We start from the raw sequence: 18547 nt of genomic DNA on the forward strand, positions 1-18547 counted from the left end.
TAGAAAACTAATCTAAGGTCGATCTAAAAAAGTTTAAAACATTTCTTCTCAGATCACGCTGCGATTCAACCAGTCGCTTCAGCACACCCATGTTTCTTGGTACAAAACTAATCATAGCTCGATCTGAGCTAATTTAAAATATATTTTCTCAAATCACGCTGCGATTGAACCATTCGCTTCAGCACACCCATGTTTCTTGGTAAAAAACTAATCAAAGCTTGATCTGAGCAAAATTAAATTATTTCTTCTCAAATCACGCTGCGATTCAACCATTCGCTTCAGGTCACCCATATTTCTTGGTACAAAACTAATCATAGCTCGATCTGAGCAAATTTAAAATATTTCTTCTCAAACCACGCTGCAACTCAACCATGTGTCTTCAGCACACCCATGTTTCTTTAGGGTTGGCCTCAGGGTTGACACAGAACGCTAGTCATACTATGATATATCATAGTTGCGTTATTTTCAGAGCGGGACTATGCCCTGAGCATAGGTACTATGACGTCATCTTGATAGAAAAAGGGGCATAGCTATTTCCATGACCCCATTTTTAAATAATAATAATAATGATAAAAATAATAAAGAATATTTATAGGGCGCCAAAATCCACCAAAATGGGGTGCTCAAGGCGCACAATCAGATTAAGAATTCTATACATGTGGAAATATTGACTGCTACACGGGCACAGTTAAAATTATAGGCCCAAGGTGATCAAAACCATGACGTTGCCCGAAGCGAAGCCGAGGGCATAGCCATGGTTTTGACATCATCTTCAAATTTCTGTTGTCATCTTCAAACATTAATTGCGACGAGTATGCATAGTTTAATAAGGCAGACGAACAGATAAACCAGTCTTTACTGTTCCCTCGAACCCGCAGCCGTTTCGCACTAGCGCTGGAAATCGACCAACAATGGGAACGATCAAGGTGATGTACACCGGTTAAGATCACTCATGTTACATACCGCCGCGCCATGGTACATGGGTTTTTTTTGTTGCACGTCATGTGATGGTTCTCGACCAATTGAACTTCATAATTAGTTACCGAGGTATACATGTAACAAAGTTAATTGACTTTGCCCCCAGCATATAGTCACTATGGCGTCATCTTGATAGAAAAAGGGGGCATATATAGCTATTTCCTTGACTCCATTTTTAACCACCCAGATTAGAGGATTCTATACATGAGGTATATAATTGTATCACGCGCGTTCGTGGGAAAAGTTCAACTGAGGTGAAACTTGGTGTGTTGTTAGTCAAGGACATTAACTTCTTGAACTTGAAATGACGTCATAATGACATCATCATGTTGTTTTGACATATTTGCACTTTTAATCATTTGTTACAAATCTTGAGAACAAAGCAAGGTGTCTTTTTACACCAGGCTTTTACTCCCGGAAACCAAACACAATGTCTAGTTATTATCATTATTATATGTGGATCGTGTGCATTTATGTGTGAAAACGAAATTGTGTGATATTATGGTTGCAAGACTGAACGATTCGGAACCTTATAGAAACACGTTGCCTTGGATCGTAAGTTGGTCTTTGAAAAGCGTTTGTAACCGTTTGTTATAAAATGCATATGGGTAGAAAGATGTTGTAAAAGTAGAATACAATGATCCACACAACCATGCCTCGAAATTGCGCGGTTTTCCTTTTACCTCGTCGACTAACATGGTCGGCCATTTATGACAGTCAAATTTTTTGCAAGTTTGTGTGGATTATTGTATTGTAACATTCGTGCCAATTAGCCAGTAGAGGGCGCCAGCACGGCTCCGCGGTGGAGCTAGTTGCTGGTTGCCCCCCCCCCCCCCTGCGGGAAGATTGGGAAACCCGCTCGCCTGGGGAGATGTTTTTCCTATGTCTAGATCTGTGAATTTATAAAGATTGGACGTCTGGAATAAAACGGTCAGGAATTCAAGCAGAAATACTGTTTTTTAAGTGTGTTTCATTGCTCCGTATTGTTGTGGTTATTGACACAGGATTTTTGTGTTACAGTATTCAACTTTTAAAACATCTTTCCAACCATATGCATTTTATAACAAACGGTTACAAACAAATTTTATAGACCAACTCGTCCGATTAGAGGCAACGTGTTCCTTTAATAACAAGTCACTGAGGGACCAGACTCGCCGCGCCATTTTTTCCAAGCATGCCTTGCTCGATCATAACCCCAGGAGTGGGTTTTGGCGACCCCAACCAAAAACTGTTTCGGTTGTTAGTCGTTGGTTCTGCTGTTCAGACTGAACGATAACTGAGTTGTGAGCTCGGTTACTGTTTTGGTTATGACGTCAGAAACAGTTTTTGGTTGGGGTCACCAAAACGCACTCTTGGAAGTGTAACTCAAAAATATCAAAATATAAGGGATATTACAATTAGTCCTGTGTTTGATCCGTTCTGTGTTGGGCGTTAGTCGCGCACACGCTGGATGCGCTGTGTGTAATAAAAGTCATAAACTTGCCTTGGCGTTCAAGCGTTGCGTGACAAAAAAAAGTTATTTTTGTAATCTTTCAGCGTATAGAGCTTGTTGCGTGACAAAAAAAAGTTATTTTGTTATCTTTCAGCGTATAGAGCTTTTTGGAGACGCCAGGCGTTTCAAATTTTGCGCGTATATGATAGCCAATGAAAGACAAGGATTGGAGTTTCCCTCCCAGGGGGTTAGAGGCGTACGCAGAGCAAGCAGGTGATACGGTGCGCTGCCCATGGTTGCGAGGTTGCCGGAGCGGTAAACACCACAAACGAAGAACTTATTTTTTATGAAATCAAATCTCTGCTTTAAATTATTCTTTATTCCAAACCATCTGAACAACAACAATTAGTTTTATAGCTTTTTAAACAAATGTACAATTAAAAGGGTTTCAGTTTATGTACAGACAAAAGTAAAACTCTGGCACTAGGACTTTTATTTGATCTTAATTTATGTTAAACCCACGTTGTATATTTGTGCCCGAATATGAAACTACTAAAAGCTGGTTTATACGCGGACACACGATAGGACGTCCTATACTTCCACGAATGAAGACGCAGAAATCTAGCCGTAGCCGTAGTCGTCAATTGGGACATAGAACACCAGACCCCCTTTCGCCTGATGTGTTTTACTCCTGGTTATATGCAAATTGTGATCCCTCCTTTCCCCAAGACGATGTCCGGTCACTGGCGATGTCCATTAGTCTCAGGTTCCAGGCTACGGATAGCCGATTAGTTTGCAGTGAAGTTCCTTGTTTCGTCTGCTTAGGCCTACATGTATGTGTGACATAAGGCTTATGTGATTCAGAACCACAATGCGTTGTGGGTAGACAGAGGGCATTCGACGATCGTGGTGTGTTGTCATGCATGACGTTCGCACGCATGGCCTATATCTCTGAGCGGGGTCAACAGCGTCCTCTCATTATATTTTGCTATTTGCAATAAACCTTATGGTTGATTTCTTTTACTTTTTAATTTCTCCTGTTTAATTTTAAATAGCCTACCTGCCAGGTCATGGGTCCTTCAGTTCCCAAATACTTGTTTCCTAGACCTGGCTGCCATTTGCATGACTGCAACCCCTTTCTCCCCGATTATATGCTCCTTGGTATGGGTGGATTTCACAGAGAGTTAGGACTAGTCTTATCTCGAGTTAGGACCAGTTACTCGTCCTAACTTAGGACTATCCATGCAATTTGTATATCTCCTAGGACTAGTCCCAAGTTAGGACTAGTCTTAATAGTAGGCCAGCCAAAGTGTAAAATTACACTTTGGCTGGCATAGTTTGTTAATGGCTGGCATCCATGCTAGATGTATGGATCATGGGCTCGGGAAGGCGATTAGGGTGGATGCCCAGCTTGATTTTGAATTTTAAGGTCATTTTGGGGTAAAAAGGTCAAAAAAGGTCAAAAATCAATATTTTCAAAATTTGTGTCAAATTTATTCACATTTGATAGATCTATCCATAAAATGTATTTTTAACTTTATGTTGATACTACAAACCTATGTGATTAACGTATAAACTTTGACCTTGTGCACAAATGTATAGCAAAACGAAGTGTAAAAGTGTGATTATCTTGAAAAGGGTGCATTTTGAGTACACCAATTGTTTTTGCACTCCCCATCCTCATTGGTGCATATATTGGTTTCAAACAACTTTTTTTGAAAGGTAAATATACCCAGGCAGTTTTTGAGGAAAAAAATAATTCAAATACCACCTTCATGTGGGGTCTTAACGACTCATTTTAAGGTCAAAATTTCAAATAAGGCAAAAAATTAGCATTTTTGAAATTTTCACAAAATTTGACCCCAAGTGATAGATCTATCCATAAAATGTATTTTTAAGTTAATGTTGATATGCCAAACTTACGTAATTAACAAATAAACTTTGACCCTGTACACAAACGTATAGCAAAGCAAAACGTAAAAGTGTGATCATCTTGAAAAGTGTACATTTTTAGTATACCAGCTGTTTTTGCACCCAAGGGTGCATTTATATGTTTCAAACAATTTTTTTTTAAAGATTAATGTACCCAGGCAGTCTTTCGAGAATTTTTTTTTCTCAAATACCACCTTCGTGTAAGGTCATATTGAGGTCAAAAAGTGCCAAAAATGTCAAAATTTAATGTATTTTTATTTTTTCGCCAAATTTTACCCCAGGCGGCAGATCTATCCATAAAAAGTAGTTTCATCATCAAAATGACATGCCAAGTCTGTGAAATTATGAGTTAATCCTTTGACTTGTACACAAACTCATAGGAAAATTAAATCTTAAATTGCAATTTTCTCAAAAAGTGCGTATCCTGAGCATATTACAGTGTTTTTGCACTTTCTATCCCAGCAATGCATATAAACGTTTGAAAACAACTTTTTGGTGAAAGGTCAATATACCAAGGCAATTTTTAGTTTAAAATAAATTCATATTACACCTTCCTCATTGGTAAATTGAAACAAGAAATGCGTATGCTGATTCGTGCAATTAGTTTGATATAGTAGTTGTACAGTTTGACGTGTCCAAAAAATGCATGTTTGTATCAAAGTTATTTGAACACTCCCAATCTTTCCAAGATTTGCGCCATAATAAAACTACCTCAAATGAAGCATCTGAGGTAGGGGTAGTTTTGCAGGTAACCCCACTCTTTCTTTTAAGCTCATGTGTGTCTGTGTCAGTGTGAGAGATGAGACGTCAATGTATTCCTTGTTTATACTGTGTGAAGTTTCAGTGCATCTCTTGTTGGCGGTAACATCTCCAGACACTTCTTCGCCTTATTTACCAAAGAGTTGGAGCCTGACAAGGTTGATAATTTTATACCAAGGTGCACAAGTGTTACCAAACTGCTCAATGAAAACAAGTTCTCCATTACGGCCGATTCCCTTGACACATATTAACTTTGCTTTTCGGAGACTTTCTTTTCCCAATGGTCACGTAGGAGAGGCTGTGTCGCATCATGTGAGAGCATGTAAGCTGCCTTACAGGTTGGCAAGTCTCTCAGTTACTGCAAGTAGTGGGTAATTAATGTGCATTTCTTTCCAAGTTTCTGACGCTTTTGAACACACAAAAGTGACATTTCTCCACCTGAAAAACATCATCTCTCCTAAAGGACCATGGCTTCCGTAACATAAAGAAACCCCCGCCTGTACTATTCCTCATCTTTCCAGTAGACCCTTGCCCTTTCTACAAAAACGTCTGACAAGAACTTGAGGTGAGGTTTGTTCAATAGCCCATACATGACGTGTAGGAGTGGAACCCCGGTCTATCGATGAACTTTCGCATTGGCTTTTTCTTTCCCAGTCTCTTTGACTGTGTCACTGCCTTGGTGGAGCCCTCTCCAATCTAGCGACCAAGACCAGGTTGTAGGTTCCAGTGGCAGCATTGAGCAATTGTTGCAGTAACTTTCTGTCCGTTTTGATAGGCTTTTGTACCGTACATAATTCGTTTGGTTGAAACATTTGCATTGTACAGATCAGAGAAAGTTTTTGCGTAATGTTTTCTTCAGGGCGTCACTAAAACCATCAGTTTCTTGAAGCAGACGGTGCTTCCAGATGTTTATTATATACTGCGTTCCATGATCTGGAGTTGTTAGAAGATCACTGTACCACATCAACTGGTGCAATGTCTTTTTGTTGTCAAAGATACCAGTGGTATCTCTCTCACAATATCAGAGTCTGTGTCATCGTCTTCGCAAAGGTTTGGTTTAGTCGGAATACATCAAATCTTACGGTTTGTTATGAAAGCTTCTAAATATCATCAACATCTCTGTCTTCATGAGGAGTTTCATATCTGCCAGATGAACACATCACTATCGATCAAAGTTACTGTGGTCATAGATGATGGGGACGGCAGCATTGCGGAAAAAGCTCCCAGATTGGTGATCAATTATCTGTCTTTCTGAGTCCTGGATCTCAATCTCCACCATCACAATGTAATGACACCACAGTTGGGAGTTTGGATTTCTAGAGTGCTGGTTGAATTTGTTTAAGCAGACAATAGTCCTCCCTTGAAGAAGATTTAAATCTCAAACTTTGCCCGTTTAAGTTCATTTCTTCCTGATGTGTATAGTGGCCGGGCAACTGTGATGATGGAATGTTTCTGACCTGTGTTATGTCCACAAACTGATTGATCAAAGTGATGAGATTGTCATTGCTGTCTGCTAGTGCCTGAAGAGTAGTGAGAATTCTTTCTTCAAAGAAACTTGGCATAAAAGTATGTCAAGCTGTAGTGGTTTCGGTGTGCCTGGTTACATGTAGCTCTGGAGTTTGCTTTGAATAATGGCACTCCATATAAGAAAGTATACAATGAATCACTGCACGATACCCCCTACCCCCATCGTAGCTACAATGTATAGGCCTACCTAGGAAAAAACCACAATTAACTGCAAAAAGAATGTTCAACTTTGTTAATTTACTAATAAAAGTTGGGTATTTAACTGCGTACATGTACATGTACTTGGAAAGATTGGGAGTGTTAAAATAACTTTGATACAAACACGCATTTTTTGAGCACGTCAAACTATACAATTACAATATCAAACTAATTGCATGAATCAGCATACGCATTTCTTGTTTCAATTTACCAATGAGGAAGGTTTAATATGAATTTAGTTTAAACTAAAAATTGCCTTGGTATATTGACCTTTCACCAAAAAGTTGTTTTCAAACATTTATATGCATTGCTGGGATAGAAAGTGCAAAAACACTGTAATATGCTCAAGATCACTTTTTTGAGAAAATTGCAATTTAAGATTTAATTTTCCTATGAGTTTGTGTACAAGTCAAAGGATTAACTCATAATTTCACAGACTTGGCATGTCATTTTGATGATGAAACTACTTTTTATGGATAGATCTGCCGCCTGGGGTAAAATTTGGCGAAAAAATAAAAATACATTAAATTTTGACATTTTTGGCACTTTTTGACCTCAATATGACCTTACACGAGGGTGGTATTTGAGAATGTTTTTTCTTGAAAGACTGCCTGGGTACATTAACCTTTAAAAAAAATTGTTTGAAACACATAAATGCACCATTGTGTGCGAAAAAAGCTGGTATACTAAAAGTGTACACTTTTCAAGATGATCACACTTTTACGTTTTGCTTTGCTATACGTTTGTGTACAAGGTCAAAGTTTATTCGTCAATTACATACGTTTGTCATATCAACATTAACTTACAAATACATTTTATGGATAGATCTATCACTTGGGTTCAAATTTTGTGAAAATTTAAAAAATGCAAATTTTTTGCCTAATTTGAAATTTTGACCTTAAAATGAGTCGTTAAGACCCCACATGAAGGTGGTATTTGAATTATTTTTTTTTCTCAAAAACTGCCCGGGTATATTTACCTTTCAAAAAAAGTTGTTTGAAACCAATATATGCACCAATGGGGATGGGGAGTGCAAAAACAATTGGTGCACTCAAAATGTACCCTTTTCAAGATAATCACACTTTTACACTTCGTTTTGCTATACATTTGTGCACAAGGTCAAAGTTTATACGTTAATTACATAGATTTGTAGTATAAACATAAAGTTGAAAATACATTTTATGGATAGATCTTTTAAACGTGAACACATTTGACGTAAATTTTGAAAATATTGATTTTTGACCTTTTTTGACCTTTTTACCCCAAAATGACCTTAAAATTCAAAATCAAGCTGGGCATCCACCCTAATCGTCTTCCCGAGCCCATGATCCATACATCTAGCATGGATGCCAGCCATTAACATACTATGCCGTGGTTTTTTTTTCTAGAGCACTTTTTAAAGTTTGGCTGGTCTACTATAACTCTTTGTGAAATCGACCCCTGGTCCTATAGACAGTACTTTTCCAGCTAAGACAATTCAATTACACCAGCAGTATGGAAGTTGGGCCACGTCACACTTTCTTGTTTCTACATCTTTGACATGTTGATCCCTAGACTTGGTCTGTTGTGGATTTGGTATTACAAATAACAAATAGCCTTTGTTCCCCACTCTCAGCTTTCTGTAAGTACCCATGTGTACTTGACTTTTATATGAAAATAGCTTTGATATTGAAAAACATAGTTGAATATTTTTCAAGCAAAACTTTTTATAGCGATTGAAGAGTTTTGCATATATTAAATTCTAAATGTTTTGGACAAATTCAGGGGCATAATGAGAGTACAATTTTGCTCCATTTATAATTTGAGTTTAGTTCTGTGTTTTTCTTTTGTTTATCTTAAACATTTGTTCTGATTCAAATACTTTTTCAAAATGTCCACAGATTTACATTAAACTTAATGGTTTGAAGGTAATGATAGTAGAAAGCTTCCCTTCAAATATTACTACTGGGTGAGGTGCTGTAGCTTTTGAGAAATGAGTAAAACAAGTCGCAAAATAATTTTTGTCTCAGTGAGGTGAAAACTATTTTAGCATGTAAACATGTATTAACCAGTTATGATGTTATAAGTTATCACACAAGCGCGAGTGGAATACGGAAAAATATAGCGCTTCTAGTGCTTCTGCGTCCCATATCCAACGAGGCCGAACGCAGACGCGCTATATTTTCCGTATTTCCACGAGCGCGCGTGTGATAACGTATTTATCTTCAAGCAAACTTGACGCCGGTAGTGATATTAGCCGTGCAATATAGGTTTTTATAACCACTCCATTCTGTGAATCTGATTGGAGGATTAGCGTGTACTTGAAGATAATATACCATAACATATCGTAACTGGTTTATACATTTTTACATGCTAAAACTGAGACGAAAATATTTGTCTTGACATTGTTTTAGGTTTGATGTAAATCTGTGGACCTTGTATTTTGTGTTAGAAAAAAAGACATAGACCCTTGAAACAACATTAGTGTTTACATGGATCTGATATGGTTTCAAAATCAAACAGGAATCAGGGGGATCCAGGGGGTAGTGGGGGTGTACACCGCCCTTCCATTCAGAAAAATAAGGAGAGATGGAGGGGGGGGGGGAGTGAGGTAGAGATAAAATAAATTACATACCTGTTTTTTAAATTTGTTTTTAAAGGTAATACCCCCATTTCTAGTTTGTGGACCACCATTATTTCACTGACAGCAATGGGCCATATAAATAAAAACTAGCAATTGCTTTTACTATCCTCTTACAGGTCAGGTTCACATTTAACTGCATTTTTTTTTTTACATTTGGTTATCTTTCAAATTTACAGCTTTAAACTAGAAAAAGAAAAAACCTTGTGGCACAATTGTTTGTGCTTTCAGATGCATGAAAAAGGCTTCAGGCCGGAAGTATTTTTCAGATTCAATTATTTTAGAGAGAAATGACCCCTTTCTCAAAAACCCCATTTCTCCATAGGGAGTGGGTTATCCCAATGTATTTTACGATCAGCAGCTCCCCTTTGCTTGTTACCAAGTACATGTAAGTTTTTTGCTTATATATATTTTGAGTAAGAACCAATACTGTCCAGTGCTCTTAGGCTCTTTTGGCACACCCTTCCCGATAAAGTTTCTAAATTGTCTAGGAATCCTGTGCAATAAAAATGTTACTGCATAATCCTTGGTAGTGTGGTTAGTCACCAGGTGTAGTTTACACAGACAACAGCCCAGCAGCCACTGGGAACATCATTTATGTGTTCTCCCATCACATCCTTTCGTGTTACATGTATACTCCTGAACTTGATGATCTAACTTTTAGCTGTGTCAACACAGCTAGTGGCCTGCTTTTGAGCCATTTTAATTTTTGAAAAGAGCACAACATTTGTCTCCACCTTGTGCAACTACCAAGTAGTACACAGCAGTGTCAAACTAAAATCAAAAGTTTTTCTTATTATTAGCGCAGGCCTTATATAGAGTAATGTAATTTTTCTTAAGTGAGTTCCCCCAAAGCGTCTAGTTTTATTTAGTTTATTCAAGTTGTCAGGATATTCAAATACACCGCTTCTAATCAGGTGTATTTGTGAATAAACTCCAGCAACTAAATTAAAGGAGCACTCTTTTTAGCTTTAAAACTTCTGATTCTCTACATCAAAATAAGTCTCATAACATTTAAAAAAGAAAGAAAAAGTTTTTACCCATTGCATTAATGTTACGTGGCTACTGTTGCTTTAAGCGCTTAGTATAAAAGTGTTTTATAAATAAGTTTGTTATACTATTATTATTATGGTTTGCCACATTCACTGTTTGGAAGTAAAATTGCATCAGAATTTTATGGTCAGCATGTAAAATGTTCACTACATTGCACAATCATGGAGGAATCCATGGTTTCACATTGACTCCCAAAATGGCACAATGGTGAATGATGATGGGTGAATTGGATCAGTATTCATCATGTTTTGTACTGGGTAGAACAAAGAAAATTGACTTTATTTAACCCCAAATTCTTTATTTTACTTAATGCAGGAATAGTTGAGAATATGACATGCTGTGATGTGGGGGAAGATGTGCAGGAAGGCGGCCTAGCAGGGCCTCATGCAATGGCTGCTGAAGAGACTCAAGCCCATAAAGTGCCATTTGATGCCAAGAAGCTTTACTGTAGTTATATCTTTGCTATCATCCTGCAAGACACACAAGACAAGTTGCTGTCAAGTTTGTTGTTATTCTATCTTCAAAATTAGCTTAATACACACTGTTACTATTGGTAATTACTAAGGGAATCAATGTGTGGTGAAGAGGTTTTCAACTAGTGGTTTAATCCCAATGAGGCCTGGTTCTTGATAATTTTACCGAGATGAAGTCAAGGTAAATTATCAAGAACCAGGCCTCGGCGGGTTTAAACCACTAGTTGAAAACTGATTCAACACACTTTGATTCCCATTCATAAATACCTTTTCGGTCAAAAACATCAAAAATAAAATAAATGCAAAAATTATAACTGTTAAATGATTTCTTTCAACACAACACCCCTCCAGCTATGAAATGGTAAAGCCCTCTGCCGCCCTCGGGTAAACAACTCCTTATAAGGGAATGCTGTGCGCGTCGCGCGTGATGTGGCACAACTTTTTCAGCCGTTTCTCTCGACCAATAGCAATGAAGAAACTGTCTTATAATTTATATTTTTGTTTATATTTTTATTTGTTTTTAAATTTATTTCCTTTGTCTTTTATTGTTTTTTCTATTTTATAATTTATTGTAGGCTGTTGGTTTTAAAATATATTTTTAATATTTCACAGTCGTTCATGGCGGTCTTTTTCTGTTCCCTATTTTATTTTATTTAATCTTCATGCCAGCATGACTAAGGAACAAACTGCATCTCCCTAGCATTTTTTGTTCCAGAGTTATTCCAGAGCGTAGCTGAAAGTTTTTAATTGTCCGGCCTATTTTTTGAATGACCCTTTTGTTGTTGGTTAAAACCCTGACTGCGCCGTGTCTTTGTATACGCTGTATACACGCACTGTGTACGTCAATTTCTAATGGGTGCCTGCTCGCGCCGTCGCATCTGGCCCAGCCTTAAAAATCGTCAGAGCATTAAGTTTTGTACGAGAGGAAAGCCCTTGAACATGGCAATCCTGTGGTGGTAAAATTTTGAAGATTAAGCATGATACTGGGATCGAAATTACCCGTTGTACAAATGTACATTTTGTTTTTCTCTCCGACAGCTCTGTGCACAAAACTCCCATAGTGGAGGTTGTTGAAATCGTTTCTGAGCAACCCCGCCTACTTGAGCTTGTTTCTATCAAGAAGTGTGCAAGTCGCCCTAAATCTTTAATAAATGGACGCAGGATCATGCCAGCATGACTAAGGTACAAACTGCATCTCCCTAGCATTTTTTGTTCCAGAGTTATTCCAGAGCGTAGCTGAAAGTTTTTAATTGTCCGGCCTATTTTTTGAATGACCCCCTTATTGTTGGTTGGAACCCTGACTGCGCCGTGTCTTTGTATACACTGTATACACGCACAGTGTACGTCAATTTCTAGTGGGTGCCTGCTCGCGCCGTCGCATCTGGCCCCGCCTTAAATATGCTTTAATTTTCTTTCCCAAAATGATTCTATTTTAATTGTTAACTTTGTCCATATCAGATTGTTTTTATATAGACTATATGAATATTTCTAATTGTTTTTTATCCTTTCCTGTAATTGGCGGCTCGTCTGCTGTTGGCTTGGTCAATAAATATATATACATATATAATAAGAACAGGTGCAAGGTAGCGTGTCAATCCCATGAATTAACATTTTTTACCGGTCATAAACAAAGGTTTATACACACCCACGTGACGAGTTCTCCACCAATAGGAATAGGGAAACTGTCTGAGGTATTTATGAATAAAAAATAATTGTTGGCATAAAAACTTACTTGGTAGTGAGCAATGGGAACTTGTTGATAGTATAACACATTGTGAAACGGCTCACTGTGAAGTTTAGTTGTAACCAAGTTTGTGAGAAAGGGGTAAGTTTACTCTCAAATAATAAAAGTCTTTGGCCCTGAAGCCTTTTATTGGGAATCGGAAAACACATCAATGGCGAGTCCAGATTTTTAATTTTGTTTATATATTATGTTAGGATACATACACAAAGTAAGAATTGACATTTACCAAACATGTTCAGACCAGGGCAACATTTAAAAAAAAAAAAAAATTTATGACCTTTACTTCTGGTTTTAATGACAGGTGAAAGTTTACCTTTTGTTTATTGTCATTAAAAAAATCCAACCTTTTGTACTTCAGATTTAAATTTACAACATCATTTTATAAGAACTTTTCAAAATGGGACTTAATTCATATTTCAGCTACATAAACCAATCTTGATTCTTCTATAGTCACCTTGCCAGTTAGTTTGGAATTTTAGCATAGATGGGGTTAGAGGCGTCTGTCTCCTGAAGAAAAAAACATTACCGATGCCAGCAGAGATAGGCCTATGTAAAAAGTAGTTCTCTGTTGGCGGGACAGATGTATCCCCATACTTCTGTTTGGGCACTGGCCTGGTGACCAGTCTTTTTTCTTTGTCTTTTTCTTCCACTCTGTACTTTTTAGTGTTCTGCGCCTTTGATCATTTTGCATGTAAGGGGCGCAATATAAATTTTAAATATTATTATTATTATTATTTATTATCATGTAATCAAGTGTCACTTTGTCACCTTGAAGGTGCACTTTCAAGAAAGAATATGTGAACTAACAAAATTTGTATTTAGTCAAGCCAGTAAGTGTAACATCTAAAATGTTAGGCTCTCTTCCAAAAACATTATCAAGTGTCCCCTGACATCACCTTAAAGGTGCAGTATTTATTTATTTATTTTCCTCAAAACCTCCAAAAATGGATAAGATAAAAAGATGTATACTACATCAAATATACAGTATAAGGTATATTAACAAAAATATTAACAAGGAAAATTACATCATGGGGGATTGCATCAAATGCCACCTCTCCATTGAGAGAGCAACAGAATACAGTAATTCATGACGTTATTGACTGTGGCTGCGGCCATGGCTGTCCCCCTCCCATTAACAAAACCAAATTGCAGAGGGTCAAACTTCACATTTGAACATGATTCTAAAAGAAAACATCTAATGGGATTTTACATGCTAAAATAATTTTCGTCTTCCTGAGACGAAAATTATTCTGTGTTTTGTTTTACTCATTTCTCAAAACTACACAACCAGTGATATTTGAAGGGAGGCTTTCCACTATCTTCAAACCCTGTAAGTTTAATGTCAATCTGTGGACATTTTGAAAAGGTACCCGAATCCTTTAAAGGTACATGTTCACTTTTCAAAGATTGATAGTTTCAGGGAAAAATGCATGATCAGGTTGAAACTGTTCATGTAGTCAAGCCGGAAACCAGAATTTGAGGTCTAATGTTCTAATGACATCATCAAGTGTCACAATGCTACACCTTAATTGTGCAGTATTACAGAGACCAATTCAAGAACTGACTCTGCAATAGTGCAGTTAATTATGATCCTATAAGCTAAAGTAGTAGGCCCAGCCAATTTTCTATACCTTAGTACCCCAGTAGTATTTAAGAAGCAGGACAGTTCTTTTCAGAACTGAGAAGTCTCCCGAACATCCGATAAATCTACTCCGCGGTAGTAGAATATAAAGAAAGACAGTTCTCTAAGAACAAACTCTACCTGGCAAGTAGATACACACATGGGGTTACCACAAATTAAATTCTATTATTACAAGGTTTGTATATAAAAAATAAAGAAAATCTTTCTTTTTCTATTTGCCACAAGTTCCTTAGCTTCTTAGATGTACATGTAGCCTATTGATTTTTAAACATCACATTTTTGTAAAGGTGACACTTTGATCTTGGCATGTGTAGTGATGCTCTCGCTGGATCTTTTAAGAAATAACCGATGTCTCCAATATTTTTTTGCTAAATTGCTGAACTTCTTAAACCTGACTTCTGAAGAGTACCAAGGTCATTAGGGTACCGTCAGATTTGCAAAGTTTGACTTGAATGATGTACTAAAAAGCCTGTATACGCGCCTTTTAAACATGACGCACATGACGCTCGCAGTTTGTTCGCTCATCAGCAGATGGTGCGTTCACATTTGCTGTACTTTTTGGTTCGATGACACATATAAAAGAACAAACGCACTATCATGCAAATAGCCGTACAATTGCCGTACAAAAATTTCAAGCTTTTGTATTGGTTTGTACATAAACATGGATGCGCCCACACGACTTCAAAACAATAGCGCGTGTATAACAGGGTGTTAGCGCTCTAGTCAATATATATAGCTCTACGGAACCAACGCACCAGTTGATACCAACGCATCAGTGGACCACTATCAACACTATTCATCATGGTAAGACGGTGATTACATGTACATGTAGCTACTCTAAAGTTAACTTGTTTAACCTAAACTCAAAGGATGACAATGCTGATGATTGTCCTTTCAATGTATTTACATGTGACAGACTGGCAAATCTTAACCTGCTAAGCAACTCCTGTTCAAAGCACAATTACAACCTAGCTAGCACTCTGGCTAAGAACAGAACAAGATACCAACGTTAACGCATTAGAAAACGTAGTACAGTACCAATTGAAAATAACTAGACGCCGTGCGATAAATTTAGCGCGCAAACGAGCGTGGAGGTCGGCGCGATAACATGTCTTGAAAAAAAGTCAAATAGCCGTCGGTATATTAACGCGTGACTCACGCGTGGAGTGGCACGCGCTAAACTTGCAAAACCCACGCGACATTTTGCGTGATTACTAGAGAATGAATAGTGCTTTGATGTCGCTCAATTCCCATGATTATCCCCATAATGAAGGTTGCTTTGATGTTGTGTAATTCACCGTTATTACTGAGATTGAAGGATGCTTTGATGTTGTGTAATTCACCGGCGCTATACATGTGTAGTTGATTATTTTGGGTGTTTAAATAATGGTCTTTTAAAATGAATTTGGCGGTCTGATTGTGAAAAAAAAATAGACTCAATGTGTATTTTCATTGTTGTGAAATTAAACGCCAGGCGCTGTCGGCATCTTGTGTCTGTAGTTAGTGTCGGCATCTTGTGTCTGTGATTAGGTGTCGGCAACTTGTGTCTGTGATTGGAAGTTGGCATTGCTTGAGTTGTGATTGGTTATAAGCCAAGACAATGTTCAACTTGGTTCAACCTTTGAGAAGTCTGCGTCGTCGCCATATTTTCTTTGGTCCAATACCATCTGCGCGACGCCCACGCGTGGAGCGCCATGCGCTAAACTGGCAGTACCCCCGCGACATTTTGCGTGATTTCCCGAGAATGTACGTGCTTTGATGATGCCTGATTTACCGGCGCCATACATGTACATGTACATAGTTGATTACTTTGTAACGTCGGCATCTTGTGTCTGTGATTAGGTGTCGACATCTTGTGTCTGTGATTAGGTGTCGACATCTTGTGTCTGTGATTAGGTTTCGGCAACTTGTGTCTGTGATTGGAAGTTTGCATTATTTTGCTTGAGTTGTGATTGGTTAAAGTCCAGGTTCTTAAACCTTTTAGAAGTCTGGGTCCCCATTTTCTTTGGTCCAAGACCACCAACGGCGTGGCCCACGCGTGGAGCGCCACGCGACATTTTTCGTGATTACCCGAGAATGTATGGTGCTTTGATGATGTGTGATTCACCGGTGCTTTGATGATTCACCGGCGTCAATTTTTTTTATTTTGTGTGCTTATATTTTATTCTTTTGAAATGGATTGGGATTGTCCTTATATAAAAAAAAACATATACTCCAGGCAGGTGTATCCTGGCTGTAGTATTATTTGTTGTAAAATTAAATGCCAGTCGGTGTCAGCAACTAGTTGTGTAATGTATGTGATCGGAATTCATTCGATTGAGGTGTGATTACGCCTGGGCAATTTCAGCCACGGTTCAACCGTTAAGAAGTTTGCGTCCGTGTTTTCTGTGAGTATGATTGACACTCTTATCGAGATCCAATCATGTCTTATCTTAACCCCCCCCCCCAGTTTGTTATACATTTTGTTTCCCTCAAAAGACAAGCCGCTGGGTTGCGCGGTGTCTCTGTGGTTTTCTTTGGGTTCGGTGGTTCCCTGGCCAAATGCCAGTTGAAATGACATTGGGAATTTAACAGCCAATTGGAAAATACGACCAGTCTTGATTTGTGTATAGGTATCGCCTCCAGTAATGACTTAGACTACGTTTGTTGATGATAAAACTACTTTAGTGATGGTACCCAACCCTTCCCCTTCGGTACGGTAGATTAGTACGGTAGACTAATACAATATTAATACAATAATTATTATCAATGTTATCAATATTATCAATATTATCAATATTAACAATTTGTTTAAGAGACGGTTTTAAAAGTACCTGTTTTTAATTATCAATCGATGTTTATTTTGAGCATAACAAAGTGTACTTTTCACAAAGGAAATTATTTGACGCTTGAAATGTTGTTTGTCTTTTGTTACTGAAATCATAGACTAAAACTATCCAAAGATCGTTGCCAATTTGCTTCTGAAATTACTCTGGCGATCATACTAACTCTCCCTCTTTGGTACCATAGATAAACACATTAACACTTGACAAATTCATTTTGTTTTCTTCAAAGTAACGCCTTAAAAGTTACTTGTGTTCTAATAATCACGGGCAGTTATATATTTATAACAGATTTATTCGACATGATTGATTTTTTCTCCCGAAAATCTGATTTGTGTCCAACTTGTTATTTTTGAGTAATAATATTAATGCCAAAAAAAGCGGAACGCCATCACAAGTTATTACCCAACTATTAAACTGTTAAAATATTAACATTTAGTTCGGCACAGGCAAGCGTATACATATTTAAATGGGCAACTGTAAGTGACTTTGCGGTGACGTTTTTCAAGCATCAGGACATTTTTATTAGTTGGTTAATTTTATTGCGGATCGCGGCGATGTTTTTTTCTTGGAAAAAAACAAAACAAAAAAACAATCGAAATCCACACAAATTGTAGTTGTGTTCGCCCGGTGGCGAACATACAACATTTTTAGTTTACAATAATCCATAATTTAATTCAATTTTGTTTCATGAATCTGCCAGCTAGTGTTGAATCAAAACGCCAGCGAGTACATTTTTCATCAAGAAACTAATGCTTGACACATTCTTTGCTGAGCAAGAATTTAGTGGGCACCAGTCACAACAATTTAAACTTTATGATGTAAAAGTTTGGCTGGTTACCTGTTTATGTAATACCTTTCTGTGCTTATAGCAGGCGACATGATAGACGTGCTAACATGCTTAAATTATGGCAGGGCCCAATTCCATAATGTTGTTAAACAGAAAAATATTGCTTAGCAAATGTCTACACTAAGCTTAGTAGGCAACCAGTTGCAAAAATACAACCTTTACGGAACTTTGGCTGATTATAAGTTTCTTTTAAGCCAGATTTGTCTGTGCATGCTTGGCGGTCAGTTTTTATACTTACAGGCCTGATGAGTTCATTTCATAGCAGATTCAAGTTCAGCTTTATGAAAATCAGAATTTCGGATTTCCCCCCAGTTTTTCAGGAAGGGTTGTCCATTTTAACGCGGATTACACAACACGCAAAACATAGACGTAAGCACCGTAAGCGCAGTTTTTTTTGCCTAAGGTAACAGAGACATGAAACTATGAAACTGGACCGGGTCATGTATCATCAGCATGCACTGTGTGTCGTTGCGTTTATTACAAGTCAAACTCAAAGGCCTGATTTTTCCCATGAATG

At 37.7% G+C, this 18547-nt stretch overlaps 1 protein-coding gene across 3 annotated transcripts in view; it reads right to left on the minus strand.

Annotated features, from left to right (window-relative positions):
- Window positions 1–9529: 9529 nt before the first annotated feature.
- Window positions 9530–18547, minus strand: part of LOC139945242 (battenin-like) — a 79275-nt gene continuing 70257 nt past the window's right edge. For all 3 annotated transcript variants that reach the window (XM_071942558.1, XM_071942554.1, XM_071942556.1), the window contains one exon: window positions 9530–10969. The gene's annotated coding sequence lies outside the window, so the exon portion shown is untranslated. The remainder of the gene's footprint in view (window positions 10970–18547) is intronic.

This window comes from Asterias amurensis, chromosome 12, assembly GCF_032118995.1.
Source record: "Asterias amurensis chromosome 12, ASM3211899v1".
NCBI lineage: Eukaryota > Metazoa > Echinodermata > Asteroidea > Forcipulatida > Asteriidae > Asterias > Asterias amurensis.